The following is a 13,704-nucleotide window of genomic DNA, read 5'->3' as shown; positions in this document are numbered from 1 at the left end:
TCTTTTAAAATACAGCAGGATTTGTTGTTGTTTAGTCATTTAGTTGTGTCCGACTCTTTGTGACCCCATGGACCAGAGCACGCCAGGCACTTCTGTCTTCCAATGCCTCCCACAGTTTGGTCAGACTCATGTTTGTAGCTTCGAGAACACTGTCCAACCATATCATCCTCTGTCGTCCCCTTCTTCTTGTGCCCTCCATCCTTCCCAACATCAGGGTCTTTTCCAGGGAGTATTCTCTTCTCATGAGGTGGCCAAAGTATTGGAGCCTCAGCTTCAGGATCTGTCCTTCCAGTGAGCACTCAGGGCTGATTTCCTTAAGAATGGATACGTTTGATGTTCTTGCAGTCCATGGGACTCTCAAGAGTCTCCTCCAGCACCATAATTCAAAAGCATCAATTCTTCGGCAATCAGCCTTCTTTATGGTCCAGCTCTCACTTCCATACATCACTACTGGGAAAACCATAGCTTTAACTATACGGACCTTTGTTGGTAAGGTGATGTCTCTGCTTTTTAAGATGCTGTCTAGGTTTGCCATCGCCTTTCTCCCAAGGAGCAGGCGTCTTTTAATTTCGTGACTGCTGTCACCATCTGCAGTGATCATGGAGCCCAAGAAAGTAATATCTCTCACTGCCTCCATTTCTTCCCCTTCTATTTTCCAGGAGGTGATGGGACCAGTGGCCATGATCTTCGTTTTTTTGATGTTGAGCTTCAGACCATATTTTGCGCTCTCCTTTTTCACCCTCAATAAAAGGTTCTTTAATTCCTCCTCACTTTCTGCCATCAATGTTGTGTCATCTGCATATCTGAGGTTGTTGATATTTCTTCCAGCGATCTTAATTCCGGCTTGGGATTCATCCAGCCCAGCCTTTCGCATGATGAATTCTGCATATAAGTTAAATAGCAGGATATAAGTACATTAAAAGTACATTAAAACAGCAGGATATAAGTACATTAAAAGCAACAACAAAGTCTACATGGATTATTCAGATGTGAACATCTCACACCTGCATTGCACACATTCACAAATTGTGCCAGACCTACTGATGCTTTGTTTTGACCTCCCAAAGTCATGATGTCAGATTCAGCCTGAGCTGGATCTGCCTGTCATTCTCCTCTAATAAAGAGCATGCTCACAGCAGTGAGGGGCATGGGGCAGAGCCCCTAGGGTCCCAGGCCAGCTATTATTAGTGCCAGAAACAGCTGCTTTGGAATGGCTAGCTTTTAAAGCATGCCATACTGCTCAGCTATTTGTGATCCTTAGACAGGGGAGTAAGTAGCTGTGCTCTTTTCAGTTTATCACGGTTTAAAAATTACCGAGTTAGGGTAACCTGCCTTGAGTCATCAAGAAAGTACAGCCTTGCCCATCGGTGCCAACTTGGTTTTATTTTATTTTTAGGACGCATATTTGCTATTTGGATATGTTTTCTCAGGGCTGAATTAAGGTCATTCAGGCAAGCAATGTGAGCCAAGATGTGGGTGGGAAGTTGAAAAACTATGATTTCTGACATTGCTGCATGTAATACTTTACATTGTTGTAAGGGCTGAAAAGATACTGGTAAATGTCACATTAGAATAAGTATGCTGCTCAACATTGAAATAAACAGGCAAATTAGAGCAACTTCTATATGTTCCTTTATTTTAAAAAATGATTGAATAAAATTTAATACAGCCACCGCAAAAAAACCAAGATTATGTAAAATGATGCGAAAAACTCAATGCTATGTTTATTATTTTTGTGTGTGGAGACTATTTGTTCCCGCTAATATGTTTCTATACTAATTGGACATCTTCTAGGCTTAATTGGACATCTTCTAGGCCTAACTGGGTACCCTCTAGGAAAAAAGACCACTAACAAATTTCAAAAATAATATAATACAGTGATACCTTGGGTTACATAAGCTTCAGGTTACAGACTCCGCTAACCCAGAAATAGTACCTTGGGTTAAGAACTTTGCTTCAGGATGAGAACAGAAATCGTGCTCCGGCGGCGCAGCAGCAGGAGGCCCCATTAGCTAAAGTGGTGCTTCAGTTTAAGAACAGTTTCAGGTTAAGAACGGACCTCCGGAACGAATTAAGTACTTAACCCAAGGTACCACTGTATTTAAAGGTGTGCAAGAATAGGTCTGCATGATATTGAGATACTTCACCATTTCATAATTTCCTCTAACATAAAAAGCATCTAGACTTAGTGTTTACAGCGTTTAGAGAATTTTAAGATATTAATCAGTATGGAAATGTTTTTAAATAAATAAATCCTTAAAACAGACCCATTGAAATCAACTGAACTTATGTTACTCGCAACTAAGTGTGATTAAGTCTGGATCCAGCTTGTTATTAATATGTAAGTTGCAACTTCTTTTGCTTTTACAATAAGCCACATTTTAAGTTTTACTGAGACTTCTCTTTCTCCATCTTTCAGGTCCATTCCCACATCTGGCTGTTTGCCAGCTTCTTTTTGCTATTTGTAGTTTCCCATTCTGATCCAAATAATTATATATGTCTGAATAATCCTTTTGCTATTATAGGACAACTGCCAAATCATGCCATTTCTTCAGCGAAGCTAGCATTAAGGGTTTAATACGTTGCTTTTAATAGCATGTTTGCTCATCCTTGAATCTGAAAGCTTCAGCAAACAGCTAGATTGATCTTAAGCTTGATCGGCAATTCAGCTTGCTGAAGCTCTCATGCAGTCAGGAGCCACCTTTTACCAGAATTTTGGTACTTCATTCCAATGTGCCAAATAAACCATTTGTCCAAGATTAGATAAATGGTTTAATATATATTTGCTTCATACTGGGGTCAAAATGCAGTGCTAAAAATGGATGAAGTGGTAATAAGTTCTCAGGAGGCTTTAAAATTATTATAATTTTGCCTCCTTGGTTTCCCCTTCTAAAGATGGTCCATGTTAGAAAAAGTTACCCATCAAATCCCTGGCCAGCTTCACATTGATTCGCTTTTACTGAGCTGTGTTTTCAAGCTATGCCCTCTGTTGTCCTAGATGGATGATATAACAGGGGGTTACCGTATGAAGACTATGACAGGGAACAATATCATTACTAATCTTTCTTGGCCATATGAATCTTGAAGAAGTCTAGTTAGGAGGGTTGCTGATAATTTTGTATCAGATCCTTAGCCCTCCAACATCCCAATTTTGACAAAGAAAAATGCTATATTCCTAAATTTGGACTTCATGTACATTAGGTAAAGGTAAAGGGACCCTTGACCATTAGGTCCAGTCATGGCCGACTCTGGGGTTGCGGTGCTCATCTCGCTTTATTGGCCAAGGGAGCTGGCGTACAGCTTCCAGGTCATGTGGCCAGCATGACTAAGCCGCTTCTGGCGAACCAGAGCAGCGCACGGAAACTCCATTTACCTTCCCGCCGGAGCGGTACCTATTTATCTACTTGCACTTTGACGTGCTTTCAAACTGCTAGGTTGGCAGGAGTAGGGACCGAGCAACGGGAGCTCACCCTGTTGTGGGGATTTGAACAGCCGACCTTCTGATCAGCAAGTCCTAGGCTCTGTGGTTTAACCCACAGCGCCACCCGCGTCCCTAATTCATGTACATTACAGAACCAAAATTGGACAGAGTATGGTTCAGGTTGTATTTACATGACAGCCAATGTGGTGTAGTGTTTAGAGTGTTTTACTAGGCGCTGGGAGACATGAGTTTGAAGCCCCTCTTGGCCATGAAGCTCACTGATTGAATTAGGCCCAGTCACCACCTCTCAGGTTAACCTACCTCACAGGATCGTTCTGGGGATTAAATAAAAGAGGGGAAACCATGGACACGACCTTGATATCTTTGGAGAAAAGGTGGGATGTGAACTGAACTGAACCTTGCCTTCTTCACCTCCCAGATTATTTTACAGATGCAAGGCACAGAACATCTCCAGCAGCTATATTATGTGTGACGACAAAGCATGGCATTTGCAGATGCTTCTTCATTAAGCCATTCAGAGTAATTTTCCAAGCCACTGACATAGAACAAGTTGCAGGGACTGTGATGAAGTCCTGGCTGAGTCGGCCTAAACAAAGACTGAACCAAAAGTAATTTTATTTACAAAGCGTGGGGTGGGGTAGCAAACAAGTGCAAACAGGTGAGCAATGAATGAAAACCAGGAGATACAAGTCTTTTTACATTTCTCTTGATGCATAGGGCTGCATGAGAAGCATGATTACCCACAGTTGAAAAAGCTGGACTGCTTTTGACATGGACCTTAAGGCAAAGAGGCTTCTGAGAAATGTCCAGTTGGTATCACTGCTTTTTCTTTTCAATGAAAAGGTCGTTGTAAACAAAATCTGCCCTTCTTCCCTTATGGGGTATCCAAGAGCCCGTATAGAGTCCTTAAGTGGGTTCCCTATCGGTAGGAGAAAATAACAGAGGCCAATCAGAGAATATTGAGAAGCAAAGCAGCTAGTAAGCTGGATCTTTATTAAAGCTGTTGCAACAGGGTGCTCCCCTCATATGCAGGAGGACGGAGGAGGACCCAGAACAAAGGTGTGCCTGCCCTTATATAGACATTTTAAATTCCCTGCCATGGAGCTCAAGACCACCCCTCCATACATCATACATACATCACAGAAGGGGTGTAACCCAAGACCACCCCCCACAAACATCATACCTACATCACAGAAAAGGTGGTCTACAACAGAAATTTGAATGTTGTTGTTTTTCCTGTCTGCCAGGTTATCTGATAATGCATTATCTGATTGCCTTTCCTGGTAGTCTGCCCATTCCTTTGAGATAGTGATTACCCAATTCCTGAGACAATGGGGAGGTTCCCTCACCCCCTCCCTCCTTGCAGAGAAAACATTTGGTCAGTTGGGGAGTCAAAATGGTTTCAGAATGGTCTTCCTGTGCTGCTCCAGACATGTGGTCCACATATCTATGTACGTGCTTGGTTGGTACATTTATGAACATATATAAGACCTTAATTTTTTTATTACAAGGTCCAGCAGTATTGGGGTGTGTGTGGAAATCTGGAGTTCTTGTCACACTCTGGTCTATTCTCAGTTTCCCATCATTCAATCCCACACTACCCCTTTTATGAGATGGAAATGGGAATCTGTGGGCTATTTCAGTCTTGTGTGTCTATTTCCTGCTTGTCTCCACTGCTCGCTTTCTGCCACCTCTGTAGCCGCTGTTGCTCATGCAGTGACATTCATTTAAGCACTGTCAGGGATGGCTTATCAGAGGAAGTTGGACCTATGCCACATCGGATTATTTGTTTAGCCCTATACAGTCTACTCTGACTGGCAGCAGATGTCCAGGGTCGAAGTCACACCCACACCATACATGCAAAGCACTCTTGCACTGCTTGGATGCATAGCTGTCAACTTTTCCCTTTTTTTAAGGGACATTCCCTTATTCCGAATAGGATTCCTTTCAAGAAAAGGGAAAAGTTGACAGCTATGCTTGGACGGCCACAGAGAATCCTGGGAACCATAGTTTGTTAATAGGGTACTGAAAGTTGTTGAGACCCTAAGCACCCTTATCAAAGTACAGTTTCTAGGATGCTCTGGGGGAAGCCATGACGGTCAAAGTGGTTTGAACTTTATTACGGTCTCAGACCAGGATTAAAAAAAGCATATAGATAAAATAGCAGTTAGGATTTTTTTTAACCGATAATTGTTCGAGCAAATGAGGACAAGGAAACAGGCATAGGATAAAACATCTGGATAAAATACAAGATTAAACACGGATAATGGATGGATAAAAAACTGATAATTAAAACAGCTAAGAACTAAAAACAAACAAGGACACGCAGTTAAAACAACTGTAAGAGCAAAAGAACTAAAAGACTCGCAGTTAAAACAACTATAATAGGCTGCAGAGTAGAAGCCTCTTAAATAGAAGACACTCACAACATTAGAAACTGCTGTGCAGATATGGTTAAAACAGACAATTAAAACAATGTACAACACTAAATTTAGCAACAATGTACAACAATAAACTGTCCCAGGGAGTTGACTCAGAATCACCCATGGAGCCGTGTTTGGGGCTTTTCATGCCGGACTATTTTGAGTTGGGCGACGGTCAAAGTGGTTTAAGAGTGCTTTAAATGTATGGGACCTCAGCATGAGACCTCAGCCAAAGGTCTTTCACAACACCCGCTGGAGGTGAAGCTGGGAACGTCTGAATGCAAAACATGGGCCATGTTTATAACACATGGCAATACGATGACTCAACATGCATTTCTGAATGCTAACGAAACCTGAAAAACCTGCCCAAAGTTCCTTAACCCAGTTTTACATCTGTTGCAGCTTTTTTCTTAATGTCTCAGCCAGCAGGGTGTGCTAGAACTTAGGCAGCTGCTAGTTCTTTATCGATCAGGCATTTTGACTTGCACCTATGGAGTCTGTTTTCAGGGCCAACTACTGTACAGAAAACATAAATAATATTGTACAGCCCATCTTTCCTACCTGAGTTATTTATTGCTGAAATCAGGCTGATGCCCCCAGGAAGGGCATTCTAAAGAGAAGATCTTTAGTGGTCTAGATGGTTTGTTTTAATTCTTCAAGAACATCAACTGCATTCCATATTCCTACGGCTGAAATCCCTAAATGAAAGGTTAGAAAGTAACATTATTCTTGAACCAAGCTGAAGACAAATAATTGGGTTAGACAGTTTAGTATGAATGATGACTTGAACAGCGCTAACTCAGTGCACTTGACCTCCTTCAATGGATTTTGTAGTGGCTGTTATCAAGTTCGTTAACCATGTTTTTGTAACTCTCCAAACATATATATATATTTGAGCAGTGGTGCTCTAGTATAATTCCCCAGGGTTCTTGAAGAAAGGAAGTGGAGAATGTTCTTTTCAAAAGCATGAAGTGGGAAAATGTTAAGAACTATTTATAGCACTTAGGCTGTGGAGATCCCAGACATTATCTGCCTATTTATAGCGGTTATTTTGGTTAAAAAGATGTAGCCAAAATCATTTATGTGCTTTTATCAGTCACTTACAAGTGATAACCTTCCAGAAGATATTAAGATAGCCATGTGGAAACTACAAGAACAAAAAAGCCCTTATAAAATACTCACTTAGCTTGACTAAAAGCTGCAATACAGCACACACAAAGAACCAGCTCCAAGATTCTGGAGTCTGTGTACGGTATAAGATCCAACTTGAGATACAGCTGATTCCTCGGATTCCAGCACCTTGAAAAAGGGATGGCAGGATAACGGGGAACGGATGCGCTCCTATCAGTTCAATATGTTAAAGGAGGAGTGTAGAAGTTGCTTTTCTGTGGACTTCACCCACAGCGCCTATTAAATGAAGCCTTCTTGTGCATGGAACCATCTTTTTAGGACCTTGGTCAATGACCAGGTTGGAAAGATCTGCATGATTGGACCTACCCATGTGAGGCCAGATATAGTGTACAGTGGTACCTCAGGTTACAGATGCTTCAGGTTACAGACTCTGCTAACCCAGAAGTAGTACCTCAGGTTAAGAACTTTACCTCAGGATGAGAACAGAAATTGCATGGTAGTGGCGCGGCGGCAGCAGCGGGAGGCCCCATTAGCTAAAGTGGTACCTCAGGTTAAGAACAGTTTCAGGTTAAGAACGGATCTCCAGAACGAATTAAGTTCTTAACCAGAGGTACCACTGTATCTCAATACCACATAAAAGGAGATCCCACTGCTGTTGTAACGTCTGAAGGGCTTGGAGTCCCAGACTAGGACTCAGGGGAACCAGGATCAAATTCCTATTCATTCTTGAAGTTTGCACCCAAGGTCGTTCTTGGGTTGGGTCCTTTCTCTCAATCTGACCTATGTGACCAGGTTGCCATGAGGGTACAACGGCAGTAAGAGAATACTGCTTTGAGCTCCTTAGAGGAAAGGCAGGGTGTAAAATACAATTAATTAGGACACTTCATCAACATGGTGTAACCACCATTCATAGATGACTGGCAGATTTCCAGCACCATCGTTTTCCCATTTCTCTCATTTGTAATTCTATAGAGGAGTGCAGCATTTGCACATTTGCACTACTTCTAACACACAGTATATGGAAAGTACTTTTTGTATTTACGCAAAGCGCATGGAAATAGCACGGTCTACACATTCAGCCTCCAATGGGCTTTTACCTCTGTTGTCATTAGTTTTCTGTAAGGGACCATAAACACAGCTAATGCCTCTTGCATTTTTTGGCGAAGTACCACTGGTAGTGCAAAACTGAGGCATGTTTACAAATTTCAGCACCAGATGGGGGCTTTCATATCACCCAAAGTGTTTTCAGGACTCAGTTTACACACTCAGTTACTGTTCATTGAGTGATGCACCCACATCAGTGTTCAAAACTCCCATTGTTCTGGGCGCATTTTGCGACAGGACATTTCATTAGTGCATGCAGTTTCTGAGCTATGGGCGCAGTACCGCACCTAAGATTTGATTAAAATGGCAGAGTGGGAGGAAAGGAGGCCCTTTTCTGCCTCCTCACTTGCAGCTACTTTCTGAAGACTGGAGAAGAGACCGTCTTAAGAATATTAAGGGGGTGAGCAGGGGAAGGACTAGATCATGTGAAAAATGAATATTTTAGCTGCAGTTCATTGTTATAAAAAAAAGTACACCTAGACATCCCATTGTTGCACCCATAACCTAGGTTGAAGGTGCCATTTAACTCCTAGTTTTCATATCTCAGTGAATGGGAGAGTGCCTTTGGCTTACTTTTCTGGACTATGTATGACCAACGTAGAAAAATATCACGTGTGCTATTTCCCTGAGTATGGGTGGCATTTATTTCTGTGGAAGGGACCTGTGTAAACGAACGTTATATCAGGGGGAACTCTAAAGAGCTTTTTTCCTTCGGAAAGTCCAATTGTCTTGCTTTCTGTCATCAAGCATTGTGATACTTTTTACACTGGATATCAAAATATCTGAAACATCATTAAAAAAAAAAAGACTGTAAATAAGATATGGAATTTACTGGGAACAAAACAACATCGTTGCTTCCCAGACTCTGATTTTTCTTGTAATTGGGTGTGTGTTGCCTGGGCAATGTCAGAGAAAATATAAATCCTCTGCCATAAAAACAGCAGCATTTTGCCCTCCAGCTCCGCAACTGACAATCTTTGTGTACAATTAAAACGAGCTGTTGTAAGACAAGGAGGGGGAAGCCTGTCTATAAGGGTGGACTTGCACAGCCAGTGTGGAAGTATCTTACCAAAGTACTTCTTTCTGTTCCTGTGCATAAGCTCTGTGCAGTGATGAGTGAGTTTATTCCAAGACCTGCTAGTTGCTGGTCTGACACACCTTCTTCTGTTCTCTGTGCTCTAGAGACACACTAGGCTCTAAACTAGTGATCCTCAGTAGGACACGTTTTGAATGGGTATGACTGCATGTTCAGGTTCTACATCAGGAGCTGGCATCATTGGAATAGCTGTCAACTTACAGATTTGAAAATAAGGGACCAGCAGCCAAAATAAGGGACCTGCAGCCTCACCTGTTCCAGGCACTCCAGTCTTCCTGTCCTACTGCAGTCTGATCAAACTCATGCTGGTAGCTTCGAGAACACTGTCCAACCAACTTTGTAACCAGAGGTTCCACTGAATAGAATCTGAATCACATGTACCACAAGGCCTATGCAGCCTCAACTTAAGATGCCTCCCCGGCCTGGCTTTGCACTGCAAAGTTTGCAGCAGCATGTGCAACAAAATGGCGCCCAGCATTCAAAACCCTCCTCAGCTTGCATTAACTAGCCACACAAAAAGCTTGCAAGCTCCACCCCCCCAGTCTTTCTTAGACTTCTTATTGGGTGAGCAACATAGCCAAGCAACACAGTTGGAGCCTCCCTCCTCCCTGGCTGGCAGGGAGGAAAGGAGAGGAGCTGCTTCCTTTGAAATTTAAGGGACATCATTTAAGGGACATTTAAGGGACATCCGTCAATAAGGGACAGCAGCGGGACATGGCGCTGGAATAAGGGACTGTCCCTTCAAATAAGGGACACTTGACAGCTATGATCGTTGGACACCTGACAAGGTTTCCCCCTTTAAACTAGTAAAAGCTTTGCAACTAAGAATGTGAACAAGGAAACTCATGGTTTGATTCCTATTTGTCATAAGTCTACTGTGGGGTTTTTTTGAAAGTCCAAATTTCCTCACATTTAGCCCTCCCTCTGTAATGTGCAGGATACTGAAATCATTTACAAGGCTGCTGTAAGGATTAATGAGATAGTATCTGCTCTTTTAAATGCTTGATATGTGTTGGATAAGCACATTATAAATTGCAATGATTGGGCATTTTAAATAGCTATGCAATAAGGGAATTCTTAATTATTTCATTATATTGAATGGGCCTTTCACTTTTCAACACTGTTATGTGGAAACTGATTTAGGTTCATACCGCTATAGTTGTCTCAGAGTTAGCCAGGAAAATCTGAGCAACATTCTAACGTAAACGGCTTATCCCAGCAAGGATCATTCACAGCAACAAAATTATGCAGAAAACAGAAAGTAATGAGCTCATTTTGTGATGAGTCAATTGAGGAATTTTTGATGTTTACATACTTTCAAAATATGATATCATTCATGCCACTGCGTGATACAGGACACAGGATATTTACATCTAAATATCAAACGCACCCCAGCTGAAATGGATTACAAACAGGGAGGAAATGGCCTGGACAAAGGTGGGAGAACTTCCTTGATATGAATATCAAGTTTAAGCTCCTACTGACACAGGACTGCCTGGTCACAGGATGGAAAGTGATGCACGTGTACACGCAATGTGTTTTCTTTAATGAATGAAGGCTATAAAACTCATATCCTGGACCACTGTTTTCCCCATATTGCCTGAAAGCTTTTCATGCTATTTTCTAATCTGGAGCTGGGGAGTTTTTTTGGTTTTTTTTAAAGTTCCCCCTGTCATAATGATTTCAGCAACTACTTATACAGCTCAGATACTGCTCTGCCCCTCTTGATTTGCCTAGGGTGCCACATTAACTGTTCCAGCGCATTGCAGAGGCTTGCAGCACGGTGGCTAAAGCAGAGAGCTATCAGGCAGCACATCTGTTTATGCTTTCCAGACTTTATCTGCATAAGCATTTCCGGATTCATTTTAAATTTTAAGCTACATGGGCATAGGAAATCACTATAAAGACAAATCAATTCCATAAGGAGCAGTCCCTGTATACATACATGTGAGTGTGGATGGAAGACATCTCATTCCAATAATTTATCCCAAGGCATCTGCAGACAGCTATATAGGAGAATACTGTTCCCTACGGAACAAGGTGGGACCATGCCAGAATCGTTGCAGAATGCACCTGGAAACTCACCTCCAGTTCAGATGTTTTGCTTGTAAAAATGCTTAGCCATTCACTGGGTGCCGGTATTATTCCTGACCCCAAATATAATAGTAATATTATTTTGGAATCCCCAAATAGCACAGCAAAAGGCCAATAGCAGCAGTCTCAAGTAATCTTTTTACTGTAGAAACCATTGCTTCAAAGGTTTGGCCAGAACGCGACAAGAAAAAGGGAGCATACATACCTAAACAAATCTGTGCCCCAGGGAAGAGGCTGTAGATTCCTCCTACTTTAGTAAAAGAGTCATTTACTAGCTTGTTATCCATGATATGTGCTGCCTGGGGGCCTCTATAACGGAAAAACCCTGCGCCACAAATGAGATGACAGCTCCACCCACTTATTAGTTTCAGCCTTGCCATCTAACATCCCCAGGCAAGCTCATTATCATTATTACTGGCTGCTGTGGATGGAAGGAAGTTATTCTTTATGATGAAAAGGACCTCAGTACAATGTATGGATTGAGGCATTCAGAACACTGTCTTCCCAGAACAGTTGTTTCAGTTCAGGAAGCCCGATTAGGTGGAAGGTTAAGTATTAATACCTTCTGCTTCTTGTGATATTTTATGGAAAACAGTTATGGGGAATTAAAAGGTCAGGAAACGGTGCCATTTATTTAAGAAACAATAAAATAATCCCTTCTGCAGAGAAGTAGCATTTCCTCTTATGTCTGACATCCTACATATGCTTGTTAGGAGATACCTATATAGAAGTTTATTTCAGGAGAGTCCCAATTTATACTTTATATTTGACTTTCTTCTGTACTGTTTTATTCTGGATGGCTTTATATGATATTCTAATGTAGCTTTCTTTGAGCTTTGTTTCCTTAAAATATAAAGCAGTATAGAAATGAGATATAATGAAGTATAATCAGCCGTACCAACAGGCTAAAAAATAGCTTCTATCTGCGGGCTGTTAGGCTGTTGAACGAAAAATAGCATAGTGAAATTGACTTGTGAGGTGGTATGTTGTTTGATAAGAGATTGAGTGTTGGGGGGGAGGCTTGTTTAATTTCATTGCACACAGGTTGTACAATGACAATAAAGGTGGTATTATTATTATTATTATTATTATTATTATTATTATTATTATTAAATAAATAAATAATAACTGCTTTGAACAGAAAAAAATGAGTGTTTTATTTTTGGTTTCAAGATTGTGTTGCAAAGCCATATTTTAGTGCACTTCTTATATATCCTATTGAACTTCATGAACCCAAATAGTAGTTTAATGGTGAGAAAATGGAAATAGGTACTTGGAAATAATGGTCTTCTTAAGGCAAGGTGAGTGATGGAAGTTTCCTTCTCCTGGCCATGTAGGCAGACTCCAAATGTGAACTGTAAAAAGAGAAGCTTTCCCTTCCCCAGAAACTGAAAGCTGTAAATGCTATCATGCTATTGGGACCCGCAAAACCTTGACTCCAAACCAGCTACATGTCATCCACATGCTAATATATATTGAAATTATTTGAATTTCTGCAAACATTGACCTGTGTTTGAATGATGTTCATCCAGGGAATGATATTTAAGTGCGGGGTTGTAATAACCTTAATGTCTCTTGATGATAGCACTGAAATCCTACTGCCATGGCAAGAATATATATGTGACATGTAAAGCAAACCCAATGCATTTTTTCTAAAAAAAATGTTTAGGGACACTCTCATTTTCCTATTCATTGAAATACTGCTCCTCAATGAGGCCAAACTTAGATTCACAAAATGTTTAGGGGTATGTGTACCCCCGTGTAACCCCCCCCCCCAGAAAAAGCACTGAGCAAACCTATTTGGAAAACATTCAGAAAGGTATCTATAACCTGGTAGAACTTACCACTGGATTCCGATATCCCACTTTTGTCGTTTGAGCAAGCAGCAGTGATACAAACATAATCTAAAGCAACATCCTACAAAAAGGCAGCCTAGGCACAGGTAGACAGCTCTGCTCTACTGAAATCCCTTGCCGTACTTCTTGATGAAGTGTTCTATTGATGCAAAGCTCTGTCAGCTTTTGGGAAATGGGGATGCTCTGACAGCTTTGGGGAATTGGCTCAGAGTGCTGGCCAATAGCTATGCTTCTCTCACTCCACAGACCCCAATACTGATTCAGGATTCCTCTAATAATAGTAAATTTTATTTATACCCCCCCCCTCCTCAGGGCCAGATATAAAACAATTGATTGAAATACAACTTAAAAACAGATTTAAATACAACATTAAAATGCAGCCTCTTTTCAGTAGAAACTCAAATCAAAAATTTTTTTGGGATGAAAACATTAAATCTTCACCAAGGCCAACTATCCAGACTGGTTCTATGTGGGCCATAAAAAAAGCCAAGGAAGTCCCCAAATAGGAGTTCCATCACAGAAGGAGAGAGGAAAAAAGATAGAGGGGAAGGGAGTCAA

This window comes from Podarcis raffonei, chromosome 3, assembly GCF_027172205.1.
Source record: "Podarcis raffonei isolate rPodRaf1 chromosome 3, rPodRaf1.pri, whole genome shotgun sequence".
Lineage (NCBI taxonomy): Eukaryota > Metazoa > Chordata > Lepidosauria > Squamata > Lacertidae > Podarcis > Podarcis raffonei.
This window is presented reverse-complemented; position numbering follows the sequence as displayed.